The sequence below is a fragment of the Cervus elaphus genome, chromosome 3 (assembly GCF_910594005.1).
Source record: "Cervus elaphus chromosome 3, mCerEla1.1, whole genome shotgun sequence".
Classification (NCBI taxonomy): Eukaryota; Metazoa; Chordata; class Mammalia; order Artiodactyla; family Cervidae; genus Cervus; species Cervus elaphus.
The window spans coordinates 17,178,588-17,203,159 of record NC_057817.1 but is presented as its reverse complement, the minus strand read 5'-3'; the positions used below and the strand labels follow the sequence as shown (position 1 = coordinate 17,203,159).

At 36.1% G+C, this 24,572-nt stretch overlaps 1 protein-coding gene across 5 annotated transcripts in view; it reads left to right on the top strand.

The window, feature by feature from the left end:
- The first annotated feature begins 6,691 nt into the window (after positions 1 to 6,691).
- Positions 6,692 to 24,572, top strand: part of MGAT4C (MGAT4 family member C) — a 769,379-nt gene continuing 751,498 nt past the window's right edge. For 4 of the 5 annotated variants that reach the window (XR_006336576.1, XM_043880747.1, XM_043880725.1 and 1 more), the window contains exon 1: positions 6,692 to 6,976. The gene's annotated coding sequence lies outside the window, so the exon portion shown is untranslated. The remainder of the gene's footprint in view (positions 6,977 to 24,572) is intronic. The other variant, XM_043880757.1, reaches the window with a different exon arrangement.

Genomic DNA, 24,572 nt, shown 5'->3' with positions numbered 1-24,572 from the left:
TTTGTACCCAGAAATATATCAAAGTGTTCCTATATGACATATATGCAGACAGCAATTCTGAAGGCTGGAATCAGCTCAGATCATTTGGACTGGAAATTGATTGCCACAATTTCCTGTATATATTTATTCTAATTGAAGAATTATGCTGTTTATTTTTTATTTGGTGCTTTAATAAAGCTTGGGTACCTGCAAAGGAGTATTATTTCTCAGTGCAGTTTAAATGAACTCTTAAGCTGTGTTTTACTTTATAAAATATTTAACACTGATTTAAAAATGCTTTCAAGTAGCTTAACAATTTTAAAATAATATTTTCTGACAGAACAGTTTATTTTTTATAATAAAATCGAATTCCCTTGAATCAGAGATGTCAGTTCTAATAGGATTAGGATTACATTTTTCTCAAATCATTTTTAAGTACTCTATTTTCATGGAAATCAGTAATAACTTTTGACTAGGAAACTGGGCTGAAGGTCTTTAGTGTTTGACTATAAAGAATAAATGAGGAACTAATTTATTTTTGAAGAAACAAAATGTAGTTTGCTAATCCTATTGAAATTTTTTTTCAAAGTCAGGGTTCACATGTTTAAAGAAACTTGAGACATCTCCCGTGTCTTTTGCCTTAAGCTACTTGTGAGGTTCCTATCATTGGATCTCTTGATGGGGTCTTTGAAATATTCATATTTCAGCTTTCTTGAATACTCCAGGTACTTGAATTTATGCTCTTCAGGTTATAATGTATAACATAAAATACTGCCAAATTTAGTATAATTATCAAGAACATTTTACTTTGAATTAAAAAAAAGTTAATAAAAGTTAACTCATTTTTACTTGGTAAAATTACTTTGAATTTACAAAAGAAAAAGATGCTTACTTGTAGGAAATAGCTGAATTAAATTTCTTTCACATGGATTTTAATTTACCGTATTAATATGAATTGACTCTTGTTCTTTAAATACATTATCACATATTTTGGTAATAATTTTTAAAATTCATTTTTCCACAGGAAACATTCTTTAAGATGTATTTATTATTATTTTTAAATTGCAACAACATAAAATTACCACCTTAGTCATTTTTAGTATATACTTCAGTAGTGTTAAGTACATTCAGATAATTGAGTGATCAATCGCTAGAACTCATTTCATCTTGAAAAGCTGAGATTCTGTGTGTGTATGCATACGCTCCTTGTATATATACAAAGAACTTATATATGTATACAAAGTGAGCAAGTGAAATCTCTCAGTCATGTCTGACTCTTTGTGACCCCGTGGACTGTAGGCCACCAGGCTCCCCCGTCCATGGGATTCTCATGTCAAGAATACTGGAGTGGGTTGCCATTTCCTTCTCCAGGGGATCTTCCTGACCCAGGGATTGAACCCAGGTCTCCCACATTGCAGACAGATGCTTTAACCTCTGAGTCACCAAACAAAGGAATTTATAAATGTATGTATATATAAATCCTTATATGTGTATGCATATTTCATGCATATGTTTTTCTCAATAGAGATTGGAAGGAAAGATAAATCTTAAAATGTTAACAATGGAGAATTTATGTATATTATTCTTCTTAACATTTGTATTCAGATTTTTCTACAATTTTTTTTCTAAGAAGCAATACAACTTATGTTTGTTTAGATATCTACATTGTTAACCCAAGAAAATTAATGTTTTTATTCCACTATTTTAAGATAAAGAGTAATATATTCATCTCCAGAACTTCTTAATCTTCACAATGAAGCTGCATACTCAATATAGTCCATATTCCTACCTCCTCCAGTTCTGACAACCACAATACTACTTTGTATCTCTATGAATTAGACTAATTTAAGTACCTCATATGGGAAGAATCTCAGAATTTGTCCTTTTGTGACTGGCTTGTTTTTTATATATTATTTTTTATGTGATGACATTTTGTGTGTGTCTGTGTGATGACATTTTGTGTCATCTTTTTTTCTTTTCTTGCCATGCCGCAGAGCATGCGGGATCCTTTGTTGTTGTCCTCAGTTGTGTCCTACTCTCTATTACTCCACGGACTGCAGCATGCCAGGTCTCCCTGTCTCCCACCATCTCCCAGAGTCAACCATACTCAAGTCCATTGAGTTGGTGATGCCATCCAACCATCTCATCCTCTGCCACCCCTTTTTCTCCTGCCTTCAATCTTTCCAGCATCAGGGTCTTTTCCAATGAGTCAGCTCTTTGTATCAGGTGGAGCCTTAGCATCAGTCCTTCCAATGAATATTCAGGGCTGGTTTCCTTTAGGATTGACTGGTTTGATCTCCTTGCAGTCCAAGGGACTCTGAACAGTCTTCTCCAACACCACAGTTCAAAAGCATCAATTCTTCAGCACTCATTATTCTTTATGGTCAAACTCTCATTATCGGTACAAAACTACTGGAAAAACTATAGTGTTCACTATACCAACCTTTGCTGGCAAAGAAATGTCTCTGCTTTTTAATATGCTGTCTAAATTTGTCCTAACCTTTCTTCCAAGAAGCGTTTTTTAATTTCATGGTTGCAGTCACCGTGTGCAGTGATTTTGAAGCCCATGAAAATAAAGTCTCACTGCTTCCATTTTTTTCCACATCTATTTGCCATGAAGTGATAGGACCAGATGCCATGATCTTAGTTTTTTGAATGTTGGTCTTTAAGAAGCTTTTTCACTCTCCTCTTTCACCTTTATCAAGAGGCTTTTTAGTTCCTTGTTGTTTTCTGCCATTATGGTGATATCATCTGCATATCTGAGATTATGGATATTTCTCCCAGCAAATTAATTTCAGCTTGAGCTTCATCCAGTCCAATATTTCACATGATGTACTCTGCATATAGGTTAATTATGCAGAGTGACAACATACAGCCTTAACATACTCCTTTCCCGATTTTGAACCAGTTTGTTATCTGGGAACTAGGATCCCAATAACAAATTGGATTTGGAAGTAAAGAAAGAGGAGATGAATCCTTTGACTACTAAGAAAGGTGTTCCCAGGTAGTACTACTGGTAAAGAAGCCCCTGCGAGTGCAGACCACGCACTGCACAAGATGTAAGATCCCCTGGAGGAGGACATGGCAGCCCACTCCAGTATTCTTTTTTTTTTATTAGCAAATTATCTTATTTTTTAAATTTTCATTTATTTTTACTAGTTGGAGGCTAGTTATTTTACAATATTGTAGTGGTTTTTGCCTGGAGAATCCCGTAGACAGAGGAGCTTGGTAGACTACAGTCCATCAGGTCACAAAGAGTTGAACACAGCAGAAGCAACTTAGCACGCACACACTGAGGGTCTAGCTTGGCTAACTAGGTGTGTGGTTTCATTCCAATCCCAAAGAAAGGCAATGCCAAAGAATGCTCAAACTAACACATAATTCACTCATCTCAGATGCTCAAAGTAATGCTCAAAATTCTCCAAGCCAGGCTTCAACAGTATGTGAACCGTGAACTTCCAGATGTTCAAGCTGGATTTAGAAAAGGCAGAGTAACCAGAGATCAAACTGCCAATATCCGTTGGATCATCAAAAAAGCAAGAGAGTTCCAGAAAAACATCTACTTCTACTTTACTGACTATGCCAAAGCCTTTGACTGTGTGGATCACAACCAACTGTGGAAAATTCTGAAAGAGATGGGAAAAGCAGACCACCTGAACTGCCTCTTGAGAAATCTGTATGCAGGTCAAGAAGCAACAATTAGAACTGGAATTGGAACAACAGACTGGTTCCAAATAGGGAAAGGAGCACATCAAGTTTGCATATTGTCACCCTACTTATTTAACTTATATGCAGAGTTCATCATGAGAAACATTGGGCTGGATGAAGCACAAGCTGGAATCAAGATTGCTGGGAGAAATATCAGTAACCTTAGATATAAAGATGACACCATGCTTATGGCAGAAAGAGAAGAACTAAAGAGCCTCTTGATGGAAGTGAAAGGGGAGAGTGAAAAAGTTGGCATAAAACTCAACATTTGGAAAATAAGATCATGGAATCTGGTCCCATCACTTCATGGCAAATAAATGGAGAAACAGTGGCAGACTTTATTTTATTTGGGCTTCAAAATCACTGCAGATGTTGACTGCAGCCATGAAATTAAAAGATGCTTGCTCCTTGGCAGGAATCTTATGACCAAACTAGACAGCATATTAAAAAGCAGAGACATTACTTTCTCAACAAAGATGTGTCTAGTCAAAGCTATGTTTTTTCCATTAGTCATGTATGGATGTGAGAGTTGGTCTCTAAAGAAGTATTGATGCTTTTCAACTCTGGTGTTGGAGAAGACTCTTGAAAGTCCCTTGGACTGCAAGGAGATCCAACCAGTCCATCCTAAAGAAAATCAGTCCTGAATATTCATTGGAAGGACTGATGCTGAAGCTGAAACTCCAATACTTTGGCCACCTGATGCAAAGAACTGACTCATTTGAAAATACCCTGATGCTGGGAGGGATTGGGGGCAGGAGGAGGAGGATGAGATGGTTGGATTGAGTTGGCATCACCACCTCAATGGACATGAGTTTGGGTAAACTCTGGGACTTGGTGATGGACAGGGAGGCCTGACATGCTGCAGTCCATTTGGTTGCAAAGAGTCGGACATGACTGAGCAACTGCACTAAACTGAATACTTTTTACCTGACTAGTGTGATATGAAAGTAATCTTTTTGTAATGTATTGATCATTTATCCTTCCCACTTTGGAACTGTCAAAGAGAAGTCCAGACTCCTTTATATAGTATAAAGGACGCATCTCCTGCCATGTCCTTCATACCTCACTCTACACTCCAGCCAAACTGAATTGTTTCACTTATCCAAATGTGATATGCGTATTTCCCTTTGGGCTTTGTTCTCAGTGCCTGGAAATATTCCTTAACTTTTTAACCAAGGCTCTCTTGCCCCTTTCTAAATATTACTTCCTATAAGAGCCAATTCGTAATATTCCAAGAATAGTTTAGGCATCACTCATATTTAACTGTTTATAACCCTGAATTTATCACTGCAATATATTGCTAGTAAAATGGGCAGTTTCTAAGTGTAGAGAGACATCTGAATTTCTTAAAAGCATGTGCCTACTTTTTACTATAATTATCTATTACATTAGTTGGAATGAGCACACATTTGTGCGTAGTAGTTGGATTTTCGATCAACCATTGGTTATTGGAGATCTTAACTTTTATCCTTTTTTCATTTGCTTTATGTATATTGAGCACTAAACACCTTAGTTATTTTAAAAATGGCAATTAAAAGTCATAAAGAGTCTTCTTCCTTCCATTCTTCTCTCCCTTCATCTCTCCCTTCTCTCCCTTGCTTTTTTCCCATGGTCTTTGAAAATCTGCTACATACCTATATTTCCTAACTGGGATGCTGAGGCTGCTTCTTTCCAACTCCCCTATGCTTTCTCCTCAGAAATATCTAGAGTTTCTACTTCTGAAGAGAGCGAAGGGCTTGGGGGCATTTTCTTTGTGGTGTTTTATGTTGTTCCTCCCGTTTCTTCTCCTTTCCACCTTCCTGAGTAAAGTGATCAGCTGTAGCTACAGGGTGGGCGTAGAAAAAATAAAAATGTTCATTTACTTCTTCCGTTGGTTCCCAGGTGATTATATTGTCATTGCCTTCCTTACTATATATATATATATATATATATATATATATATGTGTGTATGTATATATGTACACCCTATTCTTGCTGTGGAAGCAACAATTTGGTTATCTATCAAATAATTGGACATAGAGCATTAGAGAATGCCATGTAGAAAGTTAGAGAAAAATGAGGTTCTATATTTTAGCCAACATTTTAAAAGACATCCATATATCAGTGGATTATGATGCTTTTTAAATGCTTTTTTAAAATATGAATATTGTTTCATACAGAGATTCTGAATAAGGAAATGGAACTGAAAATTCCGATGATCCTTCCTCTTATGCTTTGTGTGTTGCTAATATTCCAAATAAAGTGTTCTATCTCTCAATTCCAGAATATTATTAAAATTCTAAAATAATTTTGTAATTTACAAGGAATTGTCATATCACAACATATCATTCAACTGAAACAGAATTCAAAAATGACTTGCTTTTATTTAGAAGGGAATAATTCATGCAACTTGGTTTTATTTGGAACATCTTATTTCCTTTAGGAGGATATTCAAAGTCAATATTTATGCCTGTGGTCACATATTAGGGATCTACATTCCCTTTGTTTATTTTTATCTAACTTCTGCATTTTAACTAATGTTTAAAAATGATATACTTCTACATTGCAACAAGTAATAAGTGTTAATAAAAATACATTTATCTATCTTCAGAACTGTAACTTAAAACCAAACCATCTACATATTATAAAATTCAATACAGTGGTTTTAGGACATAAAGAGGAACTTCCCTATACATGAATGATTCTTAAAACTGCAAAAAGGGATATGATTTAATATGTTAGCTAAAAACTTTACATGTTTCTCTCAGAAATGTATATATGAGGATAGTATGGATTCCAGACTGTAGTTTGAAAGAAAGCAATAGTGAAAATGAATTTCATGCCAGTAGACACTTTAAAAACTAGATTTAGCAGCAGTCACATTAGCTTAGATAATGGGAGGATTTTTCTTCATTGAAAATGTTCTGTGTCGCTTAAGAAGAACTTACTGAGGCAGCCTGCCATCTAGCTTTTTCACAGAAAAACAGGCTTACAGACTGCAGATGAGAGAGTCTGGAGCAGAGACAGTTTTAACTTAGCCATTCCTAATTTATCTCAAGCATATTCAATTCATCTTCACTGCTCTATGCACACAGGAACACCAGATTGTCATCCCTAGGGAACAGAATGCAACCGGAGATCTAGAGAGCTGTCACATTCCAAGAAATATTTAAATTGTGCTGATTTTCTTCTGGAGAACTGAGCCCAGGGAATGAAACTCTCCATCAAGTCATAGCTTTGCGGGCAATAGATCAGAGGATATTGCCAGTTTTCTAATGGATTATTGTTATCGGGCAGGTTTTCTCTGAAGGTACGTAGTTATTTTCTCAATTCATTACCCTTTTCCTGTTTATCAGGTAATGATCTAATGAGCTGGGGAGCCAACCCTGTGAAAAAGAGAAAGATCTTAGTCTGTATTGACTAAAGAATGACACTTCATGGCTGCATGTTTATAGGTGAATTATCTGATTGCTGTAGTAAAGATTAGTAGGGTATAGTTAGAATTGCATTATCAGCAAAAACAGGCAAAACAAAACCAAACCGTGCTGCAGGCTGCATTATCATAAGTTCATATGAATTCTCTTGAGGATTTTCTTTTATAGCTGCACTATATAATAAAGGGAAATACAGACTTTGGAAACTTACTTAACCTTATACATGTTTTATTCATTTTATATAATCAGGATATTTTATCTATATATTCCAAAATACAAAACTTTGTCTCAAATGCTGTTATTGATTTTGATGTCATTGATGCTTATGACATTTGAATATATGAATGGCAAGAGTATTTAAAGAAACTCTAGTAGAAGTATTCCTGAGGATATTATATCAGTGTACTTTGTTGACTTACAGCTCTATATTTTTGAGTTTGGAATCATCATACTAAGATAAATTGCTCTAATTTTAGTTAAATACACATACTATAAAGATTTATTATCCAACTTTGTTCTGTGAAGTAGAAACCTCAATACATTTATAGAAAACATGAAACTAGCACAGTAAAATTTTAAAAGCCGACAAACTTCTGAATATTTATTAAACTAATAAAAATAGAGAAAACCTTATCCTAAACTAGAATCTAACTGTGAAATATTAAAACAGAAAGGGGTGACTTCTATGCATGGTTCCTAAAAGTTAAAGATGTATATGTAGGGGTTGTTCTGTGTCAAGAGTGGGTGGGAGTGTAAGACAGAAAGTAAGCACGTAGTAGTGACAGTGAGTTTATGAAAACTGAAGAAATATTTTAAAATATTGTATGAGGGCTTTTGATGTGTCTAAGTACTTTATTGTTGTGTGAATTCATTCAATGAAACTTACTGTGGCTTTGATATTTTTATATGTCAGAAATGACTATTAGGGTAGGTAGAGTAGTCGGTGCATGTGACCTGCAGCATAGCATTGTGGACCGTTTCACAGACTTTGTGGACCCATCAATGGGTTAATCACAGACTTGAGAGAGGAAATGGTGGCTGAGCTTCATGAAAGCACTTGTTAAATGTGTTCTAATTTGTTTGGGGCATTGGAGAGACTATTAGAAGCTTAAAGGAGACAGTGAAGGAATGAGTCACCCAAACAGTAACTTTAAGTTCATTCTCTCTTATCCTCAGAGGGATTGTAAAAAGCCAAAAGTGTAAATGAAGGAGATTGAGTCCTCAAAGAGTACTTTTAAGTGCTTCTTTTTTCATGAATCTTACAAGAATTGAGAAATAGGGGCTTAAATTAAAGTTTCCCTATGATCCCTCCATTTTACAAGTTTTCTCTTTCTTTTATGGAACGTTTTTGCTCCACTCACTTAAGAAAAAAAGTGAGCTTGCTTCCAGCCTGATTTCTGCCCAATAGCTTGCATCTCTAATTTAGCACTCCACAAATGTGCTCTCTGAAACTGCATACACTCCTGAGTCTCAATTTGATCATTCATTGAATTATATATGCCAAAGGAAAATGTACTTAACATTTTTTAACATTCTTTTTAAATTATTATCACAATTAGCATTTCTGAAAATCTCAGACTGTGTGCAAAAGAGGGCATAAGTAGGGGAAAAAATAAATAAGGTAACATACTTTATGTTCTTTTAGAGTAAGATAATACCAATAGATAATGAAATATATTCACTTCATGTTTGAGTATGGGGCAGAAATGACAACAGCTTAGAAATATACCCCTTAATTTACATTTAGATGTTAGATGAATATAACAAATCTGAAAATTAGGAGGAGTAGTTTCAGTTTTCAGATTGGAATGTTGTTTTTTTTTTTTTTTTCCAACCTCATGTTAACTTTTTCTACCACAACATGTTAATGTCTTTTACCTCCCTAGAGGGATCATTCACTTACCCAGCTATCTAAATCTGCTCATCTTCCAGGTCTTGTTTTTTATTTCATCTTATGGTGAGTTAATTGTAAAATATATTGCCATAATTTCATTTTATTAGCTGCTGTTAAATATTTAATATTTATTGAGTGCCCATGATATGTTTGGTGCTTAAAAGCAATATGTAGGAAGAAAATACATACTGATATTTCTCACAAATCAGCCAGTTTATTAATATTTCAAGATTTCTAATTGGTGCCCACAGAGGAAAGCAATTATGCCTGACTCTTTAGTAGCTACTTACATGCACATAAGGCATGGATAGTCCTATATTCAGTCAATAATTTGCATCCACCTTTACTGAAGATTCCAGACTAGTCATCCGGATGCTTTCAAATTCTCCCCTAACTCTGTTTAATACGTTAAAGTATCACTGAAGACAGAACACTGAATTGTAGATAAGATAAACTAGGTTTAAATCTGTTAAGCAAATTTGTGTAGGTTAATCATCTCCTCCATACCTCTGTCTCATCGGTGGTATAATGGTATCTACTTTTTAGATTCTTGTCGGTAGTAAAGATCAAACACATTAAGTAACAGAGAGTTTGTGCACAACATATGCTTGATAAACAGTACCTGCTTTTAAACCCATTTTATTATAATTTCACATACAGAATGTTCCATTTGAAATCATCTTGACTCTTTCTTCAATGATGTGTGTATATGCATGTGTTCATTTGTTATACAGTTTTAGTAATCAAAATAATGCATTGGTTATGTGGTTATTACTTAGCACTAAAGTTCTCTATAAAGTTACTAAAGCAAGATTACTAAATTCAAGATTAGTTTGAGAAATTAGTTGGCATATTCCCCATGGCTTTCAAATAGCTAAATTATCAACCATGATTTACCAGGGAAAAAAGATAGAACTATATTTCATTTGCCCACTTTTCCCTTCTCCCAAAAGATATGGAAATAGAAGACAAAACACTAAATCCTCTTGCTCATTTTAATGTGCCCTTTGCCCCTTTCATTTGCATTTACTTTGCTATAATGATTTGTCTAGTGAGATGGCCTCAAATTCCAATTGCATATGGTAGTTCAAGCATACAAATCCACCCCTCACTGAACAAAGCAAATATATGAAAACTTTTATTCAAATAAAAGAGAGTTTTTGCTTTGAAAAAAATGCTAACCATTTTTTAATGAGAATGAAACTGTTAAAATGCAAATATTAAATCCAGCCAGATGTTGACCTTAACTGTGAGTCTGAATCTTTACAGAAATAGTATGCAAATCCAAGCTAGAAGCTGTTTTCTTTAGGTGACAAGACTGCTGGAAAATCCTGAGTCTGAATTTCTCAGATACATTTCATATTGAATTAAGCATGTACAGAAAGCCTACTTTAATATCCTAAGTTATATAGAGAGGGAGATTAAGCATAATATAAGTTGGTCTTATATATCTGTATGTATCTGGATTTGTATTGGAATTTGGAAATAGATACATGAAAGTCTTCTTATAAAAAGGAACCACCAAGTAATTATTTTCAAAGTGCATGACAGCATTCTAACTAGATCAAAATGTGGACGCAAAAGCAAGTACCTGCTGAGAAACTATTCTTTCTTCTTTTTTTTTTTTGGTCAAGGTCTGTTGTCAGTACCAATTCTGTTTTATATCTGTGAATTTACTTACTCGTCAGTAAGGAGAAGGTGAAGGTTTGGGTATCTGACTTCATTTTCCAGATGACCCTTGAAGTTCTATTGTTTTTTGATCACCAACTTCAGATATTTTGGCCCAGTACTTAAAGGAGACTAGAATCTATATTCTAATTTCAACTCAGTTTTCTAATTTGTATGTGTGTGTGTAAGAATAATAATAATGGTCACATGGTGGTGTAGAATAAATGACAATGTTGTAAAATAGTATTACAGGGGCTTGTTCATAAGTGTGGAGTTGATCCTCAAACCACGGATTTGAACTACACAGGTCCACTTATATGTAGATATATTTTTATTAGTAAACACTACAGTACTACATAATCCATGGTTTGTTAAATCCAAGGAAGTGGGACTGAGGATATGAAGGAAATTTCCTCCATGTATACGAAGGCTTAACTGTAAGTTATATGCATATTTTTTATTGTTTTAGATTGGTGTTTCTAGGCCCCAAGTTATTCAAGGGTCAGCTATGCTAATAAATGCTAATAAGTATTATTGTTTCTCTTATGACATCACCATCTGCACACCCACTCCTGATATTAGGTTTCCAGTTATTCAGTTAGATTATCAGGCTACCTTTGGTCAGGGGGAGGGGCGCAAGGGGGAGGGATCCAAATTCATGTTCACCTACGTATTTCTCCTACATCTAGCTTTTCTAAGTAAATATTCTTGTTTACTAAGCCCTGCTCCTTTGACCTAACCTTAAAAAGCTTAGCCACAGTCCGTTGAGGTGTTTTTTCCCTAGTAAGTTCTTAAGCTTAGTAATTCTCTCCTGATGTCTATTTTGTATAAAGGAAGCAGAAAGAAAATATGGTTATCTTGTGGCAGATACAACTTCCACAGGCTTCTCTATGGCTTCTTCTTTCTTCTATGCTGCTGCTGCTGCTAAGTCACTTCAGTCGTGTTCAACTCTGTGTGACCCCATAGATGGCAGCCCACCAGGCTCCTCTGTCCCTGGGATTCTCCAGGCAAGAACACTGGAGTGGGTTGCCATTTCCTTCTCCAATGCATGAAAGTGAAAAGTGAAAGTGAAGTTGCTCAGTCGTGTCTGACTCTTCGCGACCCCATGGACTGCAGCCTACCATGCTCCTCCGTCCATGGGATTTTCCAGGCAAGGGTTCTTCTATGAAAGGTGTACTAATAAGAATTATGAACTGAATTGTCTCTCCCTAAAATTCATAATGGCAACCCACTCCAGTATTCTTGCCTGGAGAATTCCATGGACAGGGGAGTCTGGCAGGCTGCAGTCCATGGGTTCAAAAAGGTCAAACATGACTGAGCGACTTTCAAAATTCATATGCTTACGTACTAACTCCCAGTACCTTGGAATGTGGCTATATTTGGAGATAGGATTTTTAGAGATATAATTAAGTTAAAGTCAGGTCACTAGGGTGATTCCTAATCCAATATGACTGGTGTCTCTATAAGAAGAGGAAATTTGGATATAGATTCATACAAGACACTGGGAAAAGATGGCCATCTATAAGCCAAGGAGAGAAGCCCCAGAAGAAATCAACCCCCCTGACACTTGATCTCAACTTCTATCTTGCATAATTGTGAGAGAAAAAACTACTCTGTTCCTTTAGCCACCCAGTCTATGGTGCACAGTACTTTGTTATGGCAACACTAGTAAATTAATACAGATAAACATTTTAGACTTTGTGGACCTCATGAAGTTTCTGTCACATGTCCTTCCTTTTCCTCCTTCCCTTCTTCTCCTTATTCACCCTTTAAAAATGTAATGCAAAACAGAAAACCAATAAAAACAAATGTTCTTAGGGGCCATATTTGCCCATTTGCATAGTTTCCCAACCCTTGTTCTAGAAAACAAGAGATCTTTCAAAGCCTTCCAAAGTTTGGGCAGAAGATAGTCCTAACTTCCATGTTCTTGCGTCTGATAGTTTACTTTATTGAGGGCATCACTGATTTTTAGCCTAAAAATGTAACTTGGCCCTTTCCTTCTGCTAAAATTCTTCCAAATGCTTCAATTTAATGAAAAGTATTTTGATTAGAGATTTTTACCTTCACTCTGAAATGACCCTTTCAAGTCCTAGTGGTAGAACAGCATCTGAAAAAATATATATATATAATAACAATAGCAGTTTGCACTCGTCGAGTACATCTGTAAGCTATTCTAAACACTTAACATACATTTCTTCATGATTATCCTACCAACAACCTTGCAAAGTAACTGCTGTTATAATCATTTTACAGATAAAGAAATTGGAACACATAGAGATGAAACAACTGCCATGGGTATTTAGCATAAATGGCTTAGATGACTTGTAAATGTTTGGGTATAGGATCTGTGGCCCAGAGTCTGTCATGTAATCACTCTACCATGATGGCTGTCAGATCATGGCAGAGTTTCACGTTTACTCTAGAAACAGCTATGAAAATGTTGGGAAAGTATTTACCAAGTAGCAATTCAGGTGAAAGAGAGGGGGAATGATACAGTGTTTATTTTAATCCTACATGTTATGTGAATGAGGTAGGTATGGTGGTTCTCTCATTAATTATGTTATTTCTGTGTGCCTTTTCTTATAGAAAATATGATTTAGGACTTTTTTTCTCCTTAGAATATATAGTAAGAGAGTATGGATTTAAAAAACCTAGTTTTATTGTAGGCAAATCTAATGAACAAAATGGTACAATTTTGAAACACACAGGAAATTCACATTTAATTTCACATGTAAATATGTTAATATGCTTATTTTAATAATCCCTGTTAGATGCAGAAATCCATGAAAAACTAAACCAATAAATGGTTATAAATGCTCCATTATTTCTGGTTATTTTAACAGTTATCAACAGGTAGTAGATTTGAATGTGTTTGTATAAGAACCTGTTGGAGTGAAAACTTTGCCAGGTGGCAATTCTGCTTTAATTTTAAGAAACATATGTTGTGTACCTAGGTTGTCCTTTTTAATTTCATCAATACATGTGATATATTTTCAGTGTTTTGTGTAGAACTGAATTGTATTTTCTAGCCAAATTTGAATTGATAGAACATCTTTGAAAAGAAAAGTAGGCCAGCACTCCCTTGTGATGTAAGGACAGCTGACCTATTTCATAAATTATTCTTCCATCACCCCATTTGCATAACTGAATCCTTGTTGTTTATGTTCCTATTCCTACTAAAGAAATATAACCAAATTAAGTGGAAGGTTGTCAGTCACATGCCAAAGTGAATCAATGTTAAAAAAAAAAAAAAGCTGTTTCCAGCTTTTAGCTATAATTTCTAGTAATTAAAGTATATATTTCTATACATGAAGAACATTAATAAAACACTTATTGTTTAGGAATTTATTATAATAAGCCCTGTTATTTTAGGCTCTGGTAGATTCCTAGTTACTGTAGAGCAAACCTAAAATAAAATACCTTCACATATTTTCATTGGGACTGGTGGATAACTGTGGGCCTTCTCTTTTTTGGGAATTATTTTTTAAGTATGAATTTATATTTAGTCTCTATAAAAACGGTTTTATTTATCTTTAAGAAGTATGTGAGTAGACATATAAATATATGTATGAGGGTATTTGTGTGCATGTCTGTGATTGTCATGTTTGTCTGCATTTTTTTAAATGGAGCTGTCCACAGAAGACTTGAAATACAGATCTTCAGGTCAAAGCAATGTATTGAGAAGCATCTTCTCACTAGTAAGTGGACCCTGAAATATATAGGAATTAGAGCAATAAATCCCACCCTGGATTATTTTACAACTCTCTCCCACCCTCCTTTTACTGAAAGTTACTCCTTACAGAAAATCCTTGTGTTAGAAAATATCACACCAGGGATTTGTTTCCCCCCTTGGATTATGCTCTTGAGGTCAAAATGGGGAATATTCTAAAAGGAAATCTTTAGGAGCATTGGTGGAATTTATCTGAAGAAATGAAGACTACCACTGAAAAGAAAATAATTATTTCTAGGTTGTCAGTGGGAATAAGGATGGGCTAGATATTGAGAATAATGTTGGGAACTGGGTTACACCAACAGGAATTCTCTGAAGGGTTTATGTTATTTTGTAATCTCATTTGATAAGGAGAACAGTTGTATTTATTTTCAGCTTCAATTCTTGTTTTCCTTTTGAGACCCCTAATAGCTATCCCCAAACCTTTGGTAAATACCCACATACACCATAGGGTAGAGTATAGACTAAATCTACACTAAAGGGAAAAACCCGTACATATAGACAGCAAGGGGATCAAACCAGTCAGTCTTAAAGGAAATCAACCCTGAATACTTACTGGCAGAACTGATGCTGAGCTGATTCTCCAGCATTTTGGTGACCCAGGGTGAACGGCTGACTCATTGGAAAAGTCCCTGTTGCTGGCAAAGATTGAGGGCAGAAGGAGAAGAGGGATGAGATGGCTGGATGGCATCACTGATGCAATGGACGTGAACCTGGGCAAACTTCAGGAGATGGTGAGGGACAGAGAAGCCTGGCGTGCTGCAGTCCTTGAGGTCACAAAGAGTCAGACACTCCTGGGCGACTGAACACCACCACCACCAAACAGACAGAGTCATGGGTAGATAGAATGCCTTCAAAGCAATATGTACAGTCCAACAGGTAGGCAAGTAGGAACAGGCTGACAGACAAAGACAGGCTGACAGATAAGAACTGGCAATGAGACAGGGGTGGTAGACCCATATACAGGGACAGGCAAACTGACAGCCAGCCAGAAACATACCTCAGTGAGAACTGGATGAATACACAGGATGGTAAGCCCACACTGGCAGATACAGACACAGAGATACTGAACAGACCGGAAAAGTCTGAGGCTCAGACCCATGTCTAACATGGACGGGTAGGTCTGGCCACTGAAAGCCACAGATGTAAACATAGTTGTATGGTGTATACATACACTGTACTCTAGAATGTTGCCTTTACATTCATGAGGCAAAATTCAGGAATAAGCCGTTTTTATTGCTTATTAAAGGATATTTTTGAAGAGTATTCATCTATGCATCTTTTCCCATTACAGAGATGAATCATAGATACCTATGTGAACAGTTTTGTCATTCCCTTTATCTGATATTTCTTTATTTGGGTAAGAGAAACAAATAAAAATAGTCAAGTTATTTTGAGGTTCCTGTTGAAAGGTTACCTTAAGCTCTTTTTGAGCTCTGTAATATAATAGACAAGTCAGAATTCAGATTAGAAAATGATCAATTTTCTTTCTCTAGAGGAAGCGACAACAATTATAACAAACAAACAAAAGAATAAAACACTTGTGCCTGAAAAACATTATTAATGCCAAGCAATTATTTTAGTCTCAGTCTTTTGCTTTGGGTCACTGAAATTACTTCTAAATTATAAATGCAGTTGATAATTTTTGCAGCAATAAATTGAGAAAAGCAAGGGAAATATAATGCTTCCATGATTGAAGGGAATGTTAATAGCTTGAATGAACATGTGTCAACATTTTAAAGTCTTGTAGAAAATTCTGATTATCACATGATATTTAATTGTTGATTTATTTGAAATATTAATAGCTACTCAATTCAAAATATTTTAAAATTGTAAGAATGTTTCAAGAATGGCAAAGTCTGCTAATTTAGCAGTTTCTTTTAGAGGCTTGGAAGGATACACACACACACTCACACACACACACACATAGGCTATATATTTAAATGCATGTTTTAGAATATTATTGTTAAATAAATACCTTGTATGCAATATCTTGCTGATATTTGTAACTGTTCTTTAGTTTCAGAAGTAGGTGGGCATAATAAATTAGCTTGAATGTTAAACAGTCTTTTATATTATTTTAAAGCTACCATTGTGTACCACATCTGGTACTTTACAAGTTAATACAAACAAAATTGAGATTTGTGTTTTCCTATGAGGTTGCTTTTGGTGGGGAGGTATTTTCCTTTTTATTTTAATCTCTGAAAAGCACACATAGCTATATGATAAAACCATTTTAAACATCTTTATTGAGGTATAATTTATATACCCCCAAGCCAGGCTTCAATAAGACGTGAACCATGAACTTCCATATGTTCAAGCTGGTTTTAGAAAAGGCGGAGGAACCAGAGATCAAATTGCCAGTATCTGCTGGATCATCAAAAAAACAAGAGAGTTCCAGAAAAACATCTATTTCTGCTTTATTGACTATGCCAAAGCCTTTGATTGTGTGGATCACAACAAACTATGGAAAATTATGGAAGAGATAGGAATACCAGACCACCTGACCTGCCTCTTAAGAAACCTACATGCAGGTCAGGAAGCAACAGAACTGGACATGGAACAACAGACTGGTTCCAAATAGGAAAAGGAATACGTCAAGGCTGTATATTGTCACCCTGCTTATTTAACTTATATGCAGAGTACATCATGAGAAACGCTGGGCTGGAAGAAGCACAAGCTGGAATCAAGATAGCTGGGAGAAATATCAATAACCTCAGATATGCAGATGACATCACCCTTATGGCAGGAAGTGAAGAACTAAAGAGCCTCTTGATGAAAGTGAAAGAGGAGAGTGAAAAAGTTGGCTTAAAACTCAACATTCAGAAAACTAAGATCATGGCATCTGGTCCCATCACTTCATGGCAAACAGATAAGGAAACAGTGGCAGGCATTATTTTTCTGGGCTCCAAAATCACTGCAGATGGTGACTGCAGCCATGAAATTAAAAGACGCCTATTCCTTGGCAGGAAAGTTATGACTGACCTAGACAGCATATTAAAAAACAGCGACATTACTTTGCCAACAAAGGTCCATCTAGTCAAAAAAAAAAACACTGTTATGGTTTTTCCAGTAGTCATGTATGGATATAAGAGTTGGACTATAAAGAAAGTTGAGCACTGAAGAATTGATGCTTTTGAACTGTGATGTTGGAGAAGACTCTTGAGAGTCCCTTGGACTGCCAGGAGATCCAACCAGTTCATCCTCAGGGAGATCAGTCCTGACTGTTCATTGGAAGGACTGATGTTGAAGCTGAAACTCCAATACTTTGGCCACCTGATGTGAAGAGCTAATTCATTTGAAAAGACCCTGCTGCTGGGAGGGATTGGGGGCAGGAGAAGAAGGGGATGACAGAGCATGAGATGGTTGGATGGCATCACCAGCTTAATGGACATGAGTTTGGGTAGACACCAGGAGTTGGTGATGGACAGGGAGGCCTGGGATGCTTCAGTCCATGGGGTCTCAGAGAGTTGGAGAAGACTGAGTGACTGAACTGGGCTGAATTTATATACCATGAAATTCATCCGTTTTAAGTGTTCGGTTGCTTTTTGCACATTTACTGTTATGTGCATCTATCACCACAATCCAGTTTTAGAACATTTCCATCACCATAAAGAGAAATCTTGTTGTGTACTTAGAGTCACTCTCCTTTCTTACCCCAATGCAAGACAACTTCAACTCTGTTTTCTGTCTCTACATTTGCTTATTCTGGAAATTTCACATAAATGGAATTAGACACAGTCTTATGTGTCTGGCTTCTTTCACTTAGCCTATTGTTTTTGAGGTTCATCCACGTTGCAGCTCCTTTTCATTGCCAAATAATAGCTTGCTGCTTGGGCATACCATGATTGGATTTCTTTTTTAACCAGATAATGTATATATGGATTGTTTCTGAGTTTAGTTTTTGGAGTTGTTCACTATCAAAGAGTGAAGATTGTGTATAATTTTCTAGAGTCTCTATTCATATCATGAATGATGAATATGTGCTTAGAAACTAATGTTCAGCTTAATTTATTCTGTGTTGAAGTTTACAGGGCTTTTTTTCTAAAAACCATGAATGAACCAAAGCTAACACATTTCATAAAAAGTTTGTATTTAGACGTGTATTTCACTTCAGTTGTAAGGCCTCCTCAGACAGCCATTTTGCTTTTTTGCATTTCCTTTTCTTGGGATGGTCTTGATCCATTTCTCCTGTAGAATGTCACGAACCTCCGTCCATAGTTCATCAGTCACTCTGTCTATCAGATATAATCCTGTAAATTTATTTCTCACTTCCACTGTATAATTGTAAGGGATTTGATTTAGGTCATACCTGAATGGTCTACTGGTTTTCCCTACTTTCTTCAATTTAAGTCTGAATTTGGCAATAAGGAGTTCATGATCTGAGCCACAGTCAGCTTCTGGCCTTGCTTTTGCTGACTGTATATAGCTCCTCCACCGTTGGCTGCAAAGAATATAATCAATCTGATTTCAGTGTTGACCATCTGGTGATGTCCATGTGTAGAGCCTTCTCTTGTGTTGTTGGAAGAGGGTGTTTGCTATGACCAGTGTGTTCTCTTGGCAAAACTCTATTAGCCTTCGTCCTGCTTCATTCTGTACTCCAAGGCCAAATTTGCCTGTTACTCCAGGTGTTTCTTGACTTCCTACTTTGCATTCCAGTCTCCTATAATGAAAATGACATCTTTTTGGGTTGTTAGTTCTAAAAGGTCTTGTAGGTCTTCATAAAACCGTTCAACTTCAGCTTCTTCAGCGTTACTGGTTGGGTCATAGGCTTGGATTACCGTGACATTGTATGGTTTGCCTTGAAAACAAACAGAGATCATTCTGTCGTTTTTGAGATTGTCTCCAAATACTGCATTTCGGACTCTTTTGTTGACTATGATGGCTACTCCATTTCTTCTAAGGGATTCTTGCCCACAGTAGTAGATATAATGGTAATCTGAGTTAAATGCACCCATTCCAGTCCATTTTAGTTAGCTAATTCCTAAAATGTCGATATTTAGGCAATGCAAAATGACATATTCTCTCCCCCCAAACCTAAGGTACTTGTTTCAAATATACATAATCTATTTACTTGCCAATACACAAACTAATTTTTAAAAATTATTAGGTAGGTAGTTCAGTCACTCAGTCATGTCTGACTCTTTGTGACCCCATGGACTGCAGCACGCCAGGCTTCCCTGTCCATCACCAATACCTGGAGCTTGCTCAAACTCATGTCCATCAAGTCAGTGATGCCATCTAACCATCTCATCCTGGCACTCATTGTTTGGCACTCAGCTTTCTTTATAGTTCAACTCTCACATCCATACATGACTACTGGAAAACCATAGCTTTGACTAGATAGACCTTTTTTGGCAAAGTAATGTCTCTGCTTTTTAATATGCTGTTTAGGTTGGTCATAACTTTTCTTCCAAGGAGCAAGTGTCTTTTAATTTCATTGCTGCAGTCACCATCTGCAGTGATTTTGGAACCCCCAAAATAAAGTCTGTCACTGTTTCCATTGTTTCCCCATTTATTTGCCAAGAAGTGATGGCGCTCAACTGAGTGCCGAAGAATTGATGCTTTTGAATTGTGGTGTTGGAGAAGACTCTTGAGAGTCCCGTGGACTGCAAGGAGATCCAACCAGTCCATCCTAAAGGAAATCAGTCCTGGGTGTTCATTGGAAGGACTTATGTTGATGCTGAAACTCCAATACTTTGGCCACCTGATACGAAAAGCTGACTCATTTGAAAAGACCCTGATGCTGGGAAAGATTTAGGGCAGGAGAAGAAGGGGATGACAGAGGATGAGATGGTTGAATGGCATAACCGACTCGATGGACATGGATTTGGGTTGACTCCAGGAGTTGGTGATGGACAGGGAGGCCTGGCATGCTGTGGTTCATGGGGTCACAAAGAGTCAGACACGACTGAGCGACTGAACTAAACTGGTGGACTAGGTGCCATGATCTTAGTTTTCTGAATATTAAATTTTAAGCCAACTATTTTACTCTCCTTTTTCACTTTAACCAACAGATTCTTCTGAACAGATTAGTTCTTCTTCGCTTTCTGCCATAAGAGTGGCATCATTTGCGTATCTGAAGTTATTGATATTTCTCCCAGTAATCTTGATTCCAGCTTGTCCTTCATTCAGCCCAGCATTTTGTATGATGTACTCTGCATATAAATTAAATAAGCAAGGTGACCATATTGAGCCTTGACGTACCCCTTTCCCTATTTGGAACCAGTCTGTTGTTCCATGTCCAGTTCTAACTGTTGCTTCCTGACCCGCATACAGATTTCTCAGGAGGCTGGTACAGTGGTCTGGTATCCCTGTCTCTTTAAGAACTTTCCACCATTTGTTGTGATCTACACAGTCAAAGGCTTTGGCATAGTCAATAAAGCGGAAGTAGATGTTTTTCTGGAACTCCCTTGCTTTTTTGGTGATCCAGCGGATATTGGCACTTTGATCTCTGGTTCCTCTGCCTTTTCTAAATCCAGCTTATTGCTTGTTATATTCCTACTGAAGATTAAAAAAAAGTTCTTGTAAAAGTTTAAATGTTTTCTGAATGAATAAGCTATTATAGAAATATAAAGTGTGTAGATAATTAGTTTTAATGAACCTTTTGTTGGTAACATATTTTCCATTTTAAATGAATTTTTTCTATTGCAAGAATTTTTTAAATCTTTTAATCTTGACTACCATGAATCACTATGTGAACGCTGTTTAAGTTTTGATATTTAGAGCTTGCTAACTTAATGAAAACAGTTTAGATATCAATTTCCAAGTCACATGGCTGACTGAGGCCACCTATAGGTTAGCCTGATTATCTCTATGGTTCCTGTCATTATCTAAATTCTCCCGTGTTCCAGAGAGCTTGCGAATCTTAGGAGGCTTATACTTCATGATGAGATTTCTAAGTCATTTATCTGTGACCCATTGACATGGGGCCCTGTCTTTATTTTGAAATAGTTATCTTAGATATGAAGCAAAATTTATTTGCTTTTAAATGGATTTTTTTTTCCTGCTACTCACCATGAGTCAGAAAACCAAACATATGGTTTACTACAATACTTTCTATTAGTTTTAGTGTGTGAAATTCACATTGTCCCAAGATACTTTTCTTTTTTCATCTTTTAAGTTTTATTTTTGCCTTCACATTTTTGTTCTGTACTTACTCAGACTGGGTGGTTTTATACTTTGCTACACCTTCAACTCTGACTAGTAGGACTGTAGTCATGGCTGCTTTTCTTTGATTCTGACATGGTAGGTTGTTGAAGCTTCAATATCCTAGTAATTTCTACTTACATAAAACCCTGTAAAATGTTTATTCAATAAAATATAAAGAAATATGCATATGTTATTTAAGAGAATGCAAATATTTTTCTATTTTATAAGATTTTGGGCCACGTCTCTGATTGCATCATGAGCCTCCCGTATGGCACAGTGGTAAAGATTCTGTATGCCAGTGCAGGAGACACTGAATTTGCAGGTTCAATCGCTGGGTCAGGGAGATCTCCTGGAGTAGGAAATGGCAACCCACTCCAGTATTCTTGCCTGGAAAATCCCATGGACAGTGGAGTCTGGCAGGATATAGTCTGAGAATACTGGAGTGCGTAGCCTATCCCTTCTCCAGCAGATCTTCCTGACCCAGGAATCGAACCAGGGTCTCTTGCATTGCACGTGGATTCTTTACCAACTGAGCTATCAGGGAAGCCCAGGTACAGTCCATGTGTTTGCAAAGAGTTGGAAATGACTGAGTGAGCACATAATTGCACCAGAATGCAAATTTTGGATGTAATGCTCTGATTTTCATCATTATTCTCCTGGATACTGTAAATGCAACTTAGGCTCTTTCTGCTTTCAAAATGGCCTAGACTGTAAATGCAACTTAGGCTCTTTCTGCTTTCAAAATGGCCTAGACTTTCAAAATGGCCTAGTGCTCTCATACCCAACTAGTTTTCCAATAAGTAAATAAATGTCTTGTATATTTTAATTTATTACCATGAAATATTTTTTTAGTTCTATGAATTATATTGTTAAGTTTTGTCATCTACTATAATTTTAACGGCTTTTCTAAAAAAAGTACCATATTCTCTTGGTTATCATAGAAATGCAGAGAATTCATAACAGAGATGACTAGAGTTTCTTTGCTTGGCTTTGGACTTTTTCTTTTTGAACTGAAATGGAAATTTTATTGTGCCTTACATTTTAGAAAAAATAAACATTGGCTAAATTATAAAACTACAAAATTAACATTTGACTTGAGATTTGGCAGACCATACCCCTCTCAGTATGTTTCAGTTTAACTCAGTTGCTGATCTCCAGAAACAAACTGTAATTGTTGTAATACATTGACCTAAGGAGAGCTCCACATATTCTCACAGGAACTGTCCCATTCTGACCCATGCCCACTACCACAAAATGCTATTTCTGAGAGATTCTTTTCGTTATGATCCTTAGGTATCCATGGAGGGGTCGAAAATGGAATGAAGTGTTTGGGTAGAAAAGACATTGTTAGGTTTTACTCCTCAGGCATCATTTAAACAAACACCATTGCAATGACATTATTGAAGGCATGGATAGATCAAGAATACTCTGGGCATACTTTTAAAAGTTCACTTGAATAAGTAGCTTAAATTACCAAACGTCCAAGATGTGAGATACTTGCAGTAGAATTTTGAGGTTCCTCAATTATACCCATTCTTTTTTTTTTTTTTTTTTTGGAAAGCTGATCCTGCCTTGTATCCCACCAGACTAGTATGGGGTAAACATGACCTCATGACCTGAATTATAGAAACAAGATTCTCTTTCCCTAGAACCTAGGGTAGAGTTATCCAAATTCTAATTAATTTTAATTTGGTGTCAAAGCTGGGTAGTCGAGTACAGTGGAGTTTGCCAGCCATAAGTTGGCTACGTGCAAATGGGACTGAGCAAAGCACTTTGCAGAGAGCAGGATGAGAGAATGAAGCCCAGGAGATGGAGGCCCAATAGTCACAGTAAGAGAAAGACATAGTGATAATCTGGGTAACTTCTCTGGCTCACTTTCTGTGCCTGGATTCTTGGAACCATCAAGAAACCTCGTATCGTTTCAACTGACCTGAAGTAGTCTCTCAGTACTGTTGCCAATCACACTAACCTCCTCATTAGTGCAGTCTATTGCTCTCTCAGAAAAATGTTTCAATAGTTGTTGTTGTTGTTTTTCTGTTAAACCTCCAACAGCTCTCATTTCTGGTTTTAATCAGAAAAGAGATTTTCATCTCCTCTTCGGGTCATGTTAGTAGCACACTATAGGATGCAGATAAAGAGCTTATTCTCTGGAGCCAGTGATGATGCATTTGAGACTCAGCTCCACCATTTATTAAAACAATATATAATTTATACTTTAAGTATTCTGTGTTCCTTTGATATGTTAAAGGTCAAGAGAGGTGAAATTAAATATTCTCTAATAGTGTATTTTTTCTCCTTGTATTCCCTATAGATTTGTGTATGCATTTCAAACTGCTTGTTTTATATGTAGATACTCATAACTGTTTGATCCAGTGTTACTTATACCCTTGAATGTTATAAAGACCCCTGATCTGTCTCTGTAGATGCTCTGTGGCCAGAATTTACACTTGTTTATTATTCATATAATGGACTCTGCTTCTTTATGTTTGAATTGCCTACATTTCTGCATATTTAAGAAATCTTTATGAATCACTTTGCTGCAGGTTTATCTCATATACAGCAGAAAGGATACTTTTACATTTAAATTCCAATGTGAAAAATTTCCTCTTTTAAAATTTTAGTTTAGCCAATTTATTTATTTTAATTACTTTTATTGGAGCTTAATTGCTTTACAGTGTTGTGTTATCCAATTTAAATGTAATAATTTGAGAAATGTTTATGAGTTCTATCTTTTTGATATAAACTATTATCAGAAAAGTGAAGAATGAGTATACCTCCTGCTTTCTTTATTATCTTTCCTCCACTTTGCTGTTTATTTCATTTCTTCATTGAACATACTTTTTAATTCTTCACTCCAAAGTCCCCACATTTGTTTTAATCTTATATCAGTAGATTAATATGTAAAATACCTCCACAGTTGCTGACTACCTGGGGTTTTCCTAATAATCTTTTGATTGGCTGATTAGTACCTATATCGGAAACAATTCATAGAAAATATTTTATTGCTTTTGTTCTGAAATATTATTTG